Source organism: Cupressus sempervirens, chromosome 4, assembly GCF_028749045.1.
Source record: "Cupressus sempervirens isolate cs-2001-9-10 chromosome 4, ASM2874904v1, whole genome shotgun sequence".
Classification (NCBI taxonomy): domain Eukaryota; kingdom Viridiplantae; phylum Streptophyta; class Pinopsida; order Cupressales; family Cupressaceae; genus Cupressus; species Cupressus sempervirens.
The window spans coordinates 816,923,935-816,931,414 of record NC_143121.1 but is presented as its reverse complement, the minus strand read 5'-3'; positions in this window follow the sequence as shown (position 1 = coordinate 816,931,414).

Sequence of the window (7,480 nt, the reverse complement as noted above, 5' to 3'; positions counted from 1 at the left end):
CCAGTTTGTATTCTAGAGCAGCGGGAGTTGACCCTCAGGGGTCAAACCATCGAGCAGGTAAGGGTCCAATGGGACCCTACTGATGATTCTTCAGGTACTTGGGAGGATGCAGCTAGATTGAGGGAGTTATATCCCTACTTATTTGTAGGCTTCTAAGAGTAAGCCTAACCCAAAGGGGGGTGGATGTAGTGCCTACCCTCGTTCACATCTTTTCTAGACATATTGTTACTATTATTATCAGACTATGATGGGCTAGTTTTATGTTGATGAATTAGTGGTATTATTTTGACACTATTAGACATTATGTTATGGATTCAGAGGTTATGTGATGAGATCATTTAGACTTTACATTTCATGCATACATGATGATCATTATATTGTTTTTAGCTATTATTGATGATTAGTTGATGGTTATTACCTTATGTATTTTATTATAGATACTTACCCCATACTTGCATGTGTATGGTGTGTGTGTGTTTTCTTATTGTATGGTGCTTCTAATGTGGTTAAGGAAGGGAGTCGTAGTCACCTACTTAGTCAAGATCTACATGATGCACCACTTCTTGGCATTGTCTGTTTAGCTTAGCATTATATATATTGTATGTACATCCATAGTTTTTCTACAGGTTGCAAGTACCGGGGATCAACTTCCCTGAATTGCCAGGATGAGCGTACCCTATTATACTATCTCAACGATAAGAGAAGGGAGATAAATTTTCAAATCCAAATCCCAAACCTTTAAGCCAATTTTCCTAGTGAGGTAGGATAAGTATCTAGATATTTTACCCACCAAATGTGTCGAATGACATGATTCGTAATTTTTAACCCTTAGACTGATTTTGTGTGAATTGTTCTACGATGGGTTTTCATATTTTATCTTGGAGGTCTATGGTGAATTTTCTATTAATTAAGTCTTAATAAATAGATTTAATTAATAAATTAATTATTTGAGAAAAATTAATATTAAATATCATAATCCTTGATATTTTGATTATAATTAATTAAAACAGAATTAATTGAGGATACATAATTTAATAAAAGAGAATTATAAATTAAAATTAATAATAATAAGTAATAAATAATAATAATAATAATAGTTATAAAAATTAAAATGGAAGTTATAAATATTTAAATAGAAATTATATAAAAAGTGAATTGGAGTTATAAGCTTACATGAGAGTTAACGCACTTTTCTATTTCTCAAGTATCAACAACACGAGGGTTAGTGCATCAATTAAGCACATGGTGTCTACAACTCTATGGGTCATCTTGAAGGTTGGAAAAGACCCATGCTTAGTTGGTGATGTAGACACCTAAAAATCCTTTAGAAAATAATATTTTTATTTTCTGAAAAAAAAGTCCCTGATGACATCATCATTTATTAATTAATTAATTATTTTATTAATTTATTTATTTTTATGCCATTAAATCCCTTTATCTTAATTAAAAATATTTAATTAAGGAAAATTTTTCAAAATTGTTTAAATCTTATTTAAACATTATTTCTTTATTTATTAACTATTTAATTAATAAATTGACCAAAAATTCCAAAATAAATAAAAAATTATTTTTTGCCCAAAACTTGGCCAATTTTCTTAAGATCACTAACCTCTTCCAAAATATTCTAATCCTTCTTTAATTTTGATTAAAGGCTAATCCCATCATTTCCTACCCCTAATCCCAACTCAAAATATTTAATTAAGATTAAATATTAATCCTCATGTTTATTAAAAAAAATTTAATAAATATCTCCTCAACCCAAAACCTTGAAATAAATAAAACTTTATTTATTTCTTAAAAATCTAATTTATCCTCATCCTAAGAAGTTCTAGACTCTTCTAGAATGTCTTCATCCTCATCTTAGGAAATTCTAGACTATTCTAGAAAGTCTTTATCCTCATCCAAAGTCTAGACTCTTCTAGAAGATGTCTTTAAACCTAATCCTAATCCCCTCCTAACCTTGTCACATTCCTTAAACATGGGTTAAGACTTACTAACCCAAGCCAAAGTTAACAAATATCTCCTCCTTCACCCACCCTCATTAAATGCCATCCACTTACCTATCCCTAAGCTAATCCTAAACCTTCCTAATCCATCTTCTAACCATTTGCACAATCCTAAGCAAGCTTAAAACCCTCCTAATCAAGCCCAAGTCAAAATTTCTCTCATCTCCCTCAAAATATCTCAGCCATAAAACTTTATGAAGCCCACTAGGCCATAAATGACTTTTCCAAGCCCTTTTATTGCTCTTACAAGCCATTATGAAGATCTTTATGAAGATTTTATCCCTTGAGCCTCCTTTGTTGACTCATCCTTCCCCTTTCGTCCATCCTCTCACCCTGTGACATGTGTCACTCCCTGATTGGCTATAAGGAAGCACAATCCATGTGCTCTCCTCTCATGCAATCTGAGCCCTCCATGAGCTTTTTCCCATCCTTGCATCTTAGCCCTCAATCCCTCAATCCTCTTGCCTATAAATTGGATCCTTCCCTTTTGCAAAACAACACAATCCATGAAGTAAAGTCATAATGCCATTTTGAGAAGCCATTTTACATGAAAGACATACACTCACACCCAAATTCCAACTCCATTTGAAGCCCTTTTTGAAGCATAAAAGCTTGAGCATACATCCTATCTATTTAGACAAAGCTACTCAACAAGAGAGCTTCTCATTGAGAGAGCCCATTAATGGCTCATATTCTCAATTGAGAGTTCATCTTAGTCTATCTTGAAGTTTATGAATTTTGTTTAGTTTGTAGAAGCTTTATTTAAATTTGGTTTCTATTAGCATACTAACATTGCTCATATACATTTTGGCACACCCGGTGGGACCTTGCATGGGTCATCTTCATTAGCTTTTTTAGTCAAGTTTTGTATGTCATTTGCTAATTTTGGCTAATTTTACATGTTTTTGTGATTGGTAGGATTGTATAAATTTGTTTTGTAGGTCCACATGAGCATGAAAAAGACAAAGGAACTCATAATCTATCTCATAGTGTTTGCAGATTTTTCAAGCTTATAGGTGGACAAAGAACTTGGAATTCTTCTTCCTCTTCTTGTCTATATTCTTCTTATTCTATCTACTTCTTCTTCTTGTGGGAGATCTTGGCCATTTTTTTTCTAAGGAAGAAAAATCATACACACTTCTTTTTAGTGCTTAAAATGAACCCCCAAATCATACTTAAATCCATTAAAAAACTAAAAATTTGCAAAAAAGAAAAAACCTTTTAACAAGTGAAACTAAACCAATCCAATCATTTGTATCCTTGCAACATCAAGGTTTTAGATGCATTCATGCAAAGTTAGGAACACTTAATTTTTGGGAATTTAAAAAGAACTTCAAGTTTCCATTTCAAAAGGTTCAAAATCAGCACTAACTGCACACTAAAATCTAAATCAAACTCAAAGCATCAATCAAAGATAAAATGAACCTCATTTGCAAATATTTTAAAGTTCTTTTAAAAATCTCATGAAAAATAAGAGTCCTAAATTCTTGCCAAAAATTTTCCTAAAAGCTTTGTTATTTGCTCCAAACAAATGTCTTGTTGCAAAATCTTGAATGTTTCTTAGGTTTTTCATGCATCAAAACAATCTAGGAATATCATTTTTGGGCTTAAAATATGCAAACTAGAACACAAATTCTTGAATGAAAACCAAAGTTCAAAGAGTCATTTTCACTTTTGAGTCCAAAACAATCTTGAATGATCCAAGGTTAAAAAAAAGAACTTCAAAGTTCTTAAAACAACACACAAAATCTCAATCTTGAATGCTCAAAGGAAAAAACTTAAATGTTTAATCACTTGTCTTTTAATGCATGTTACTAAAATCACTCTTGAGTGCCATGGATTAAAATCAAGTTTGCTTTTTTTATGAATGCATGATTAAAACAACAAATCCAATCTTGAATGTCATAGATCAAATAATCATCTTTTGGGTCATAAAAAGAATCTACATTCTTGGAACTTCCTAAATTATAAAAACCAAATAAAGATGCTTTAAGTGAGTTTGTAGTTGGACTCACCCTCTTTAATCACCCATCAATTTAACCATTGGTTGCAATCTTAGTGCCATTTATGGGGATGGGTCCACCTAAGAGGGTGTTAAGTTCTCCACAAAGATCAAATGTCACTTACTTGTATTTTTATTAGTTTTTCTAACTAGAAAATTCTGTAAATGCACATTAGGTTCGCTAACACTTCATTTGGACATTAAAATTGAACAACTCTTGACATGGAGGGCCTCTGAGTGTGCGCTTGAAATCGAATCTCACACACCTTAGTTTTGGGCTTAAAACAAAATCACACCAACTCTTGAATGCCTTAAAGGAAATTAATTGATACTTGACATGCAGGGCCTCCGAGTGTGCAGGTTTACTTTTTTGTTGATCCTAACTCTTCTTCTTGTACTCATTCTTTTCTTGATTTTACTTTTGTTAAATGCTTCTTGTTAGAATTGAACATTGTCTCTTAAACATGAGTGCTTGCAAAGTCTAGATCAACACACATAAGAGTCAGTTGGTAAAAGAACAAGTGTGTTTTTTAGCCCAAGGTCATCCAAGTCTTATCTCCTCTTGTCATCTTTCGAGGCCATCTTGGGTGCATAAGATTAGGATCCAAAACCTTGTTTCTCTTTTTAGGAGGCCTTCTTGGAGATTTCATCACCCCTTGGGATGATCTCAACTCCAGTGTTCTTGCAGAGTATAAAAATTGGGAGGTGAATCCAAAGACACCTCTCTTGGAATCAAGATTTTTTCACTCGGGCTAAGCCTCAAGGAACTTTATACCCTTGAGAAGTGAAAGAGGATAAGTGGGTTACCGCTCCTCTTGGCTGTGTGACATCTTTTTGGTTTCATCTACGGATTTGGGCCTCACGTACCTTGCGTATATTGAGGACTCCCTAGCTATAACAAATTTCATCCTTGTAGAAAGCTTCCTAGGATGTTGGTGTGTTTGACGTGCTTGCTCCAAAATTTTGTCTACTTTTTTGTTCATAGCTTTTGAATGAATGTTTGCCAACTTTGATCAAAATCCCAAAATAGCAAAAATCTCCCAGCTCAAGGCATACTTAGCGTAGTCACTGCCTCATTAGAAAATCATCCAAGCTCCCCTGCTGCAACTGAATCTGTCTAGTTCCTTGCTTTAGAACAATCCCAAATCCAAAGTCTCTCCAAATCATCCCCCCCATTTAGCTAGTAACCCAATCCAAAATCACACCCAAGCCTTTAAAGAGTTGTTGTCATTCTACTAGAATTTTCTATCCAATGAATTTGACCAATCCACCAACCTCACCAAGGTTATCCCTTTGACAGAGCTTTGTCTAGGGTAATCTAGCTTTGTCACTTGTTATCCCTCATCACCTTGAGCTAAAGGTTGGGATCCACAAGTGGTCAATCTTGTGTCATGCCCATAGGATCATTAGTCTATCCTCAAGTTGACATAGCCACCAACAACTCTAGTGCATAGGAAAGAAAAACTCTCACTTTTTGACAGCATGCCCTTAAAGTCTTCCATCCATAGGAAAGCCAAAAATCTCCAACCAATCCTCCTTAGGTCTATCATACAGCTTTGACTCTCCCTAGGAAATCCTTCATCAGCCAATCCAAAATTTGTGCTTAATCCAAATCCAACCATGAGCTTCCGTGTTCATCCATATGCAAGACCCCATCCTCATCTGACTCATCATCAAAACATGAAATCCCAAACCTATCATGATGTGTTCAATTGTATTGTCCTTGCTCCCACCACCTCCTATTCCAATGATGATGAAAATCTTGTTGACTATGATGGGTATATTGAAAGCGTTAGAAACATTCCCCCAAGAATCCCACAAAATCCATGCATTCTTCCAAACTATCTAGTCATGCCATCTGATATCCCAGCTTCTCCTCCATCACCCAATCAACCAAGCTTCCAATCTTCCACCCCCATCACACTAGCTATTCCTGTCAATCCACCTCCACCTTCGACACATGAGTCTCTAAGGAATCTCCTAGAGGAAATACAAGAAAAGTCGCCTCCAGCAGTCAATAAGCCATGTCATCTAATACAACCATGTGAAGTAGTCAGTAATGAAGCTTCCCCATCTATAATATCACCTCCATCTCCCATAGCTATCATCCCCATACCATCCATCAAATTGCTTCAAATCCTTCCACTTCCCACAAGCGTCAAAATCCCACCACCCATCGAATCGCTCCAAATCCCATCCACATCTCCTCCTCCAAGCATTATCCAAATCCCATATAATGAACCTCATGCATCCACTCCCATCCATTCGTGTCAAGATCTTGTCCAAAAGCATGTTGAAATATCCTCTGAAAGAATAGCAGATCCTGTCATCCCACTTATTCCCCTACATAATCCACTTTTACCATCCCCTCCATATCTAAATCCTACCATATTACTTACTCCATCTCAAGATCCCTTTCCCTCATCCCACCCAACTCAAGATCCTATCCTCCCATCTCCTCTGCTTCATGATCATACATCTCCCATAATCCATGATGATAGATCCATCAAAAAAGAACTAATTATCATATCTAAATCTCCAACTCCTTCAGCTAGTAATGGACTCACATCTTGTGTTCCAAATAATGAACATCATATTGAAAAAAGAAATGAAAATGTATTTCTAGATGTTGGTATCCCCACTACTCCTGCATGGCCCCAAGTCCTTCCATCTCCACCCCAAAGTTCCCATCCATCTTATTCCACATCTATTTTGGGCCCTCATCCTACTCCTTATCTCTAGCCCTCCATTTTGGGTCCATATATCCCTTATCTAAATCCCACACCCTTTCCATCCATTTTGGGTCCTTACATACCTAATATGAAACCTTTATCCCCTCCATCTATTTTGGGACCCACACCTTCCTCGTTTCCATCTATTTTGGGCCCATATCCTTCCTTCCCTCCATCCATATCCTATGTTCCAATCTATCCTTCCATCCCCTCAAATCCACCAGCTAGATCATCAAAGGCACTCACCCTTGAATCCCTTCCAACCTTTAAACCCTATCACTCCATCAATTATCCCTCCATCTCCTCCATGCTCTTGTTCCCATCCCATGGCTAATAGAAGCATATTGGATGCCAAAATACAAAAACATAAATCCAAAAATCCACAAAAATCCAAGTCTCAACATGTCCCTTCTAAAATACATGTTCAAAACAAGAAACATTTAATCCCAATCAAAGCAAAAGTCAAGAGGCCACAAAAGCCCAAGCTAAAAAAGTCAAAAACCATGTGGATACCCAAGATGCTCATAAAAGAAATGCATCTCAAAGAAAAGTCTCAATTGGCATCCATTCATGCTACTCAAAAAGCCTCATCCATCCATCCTTCATCCAAATCCCCATATAAGCATCCTTCATTCCCCCAATCCACTTTTAGTCCATATGCTTCTTATCCTAAATTTCCCATCCTCCATCTTCCAACTCTACTTTTAGTCCTTATTTTTCTCTTCCTCCATTTTCTCCTC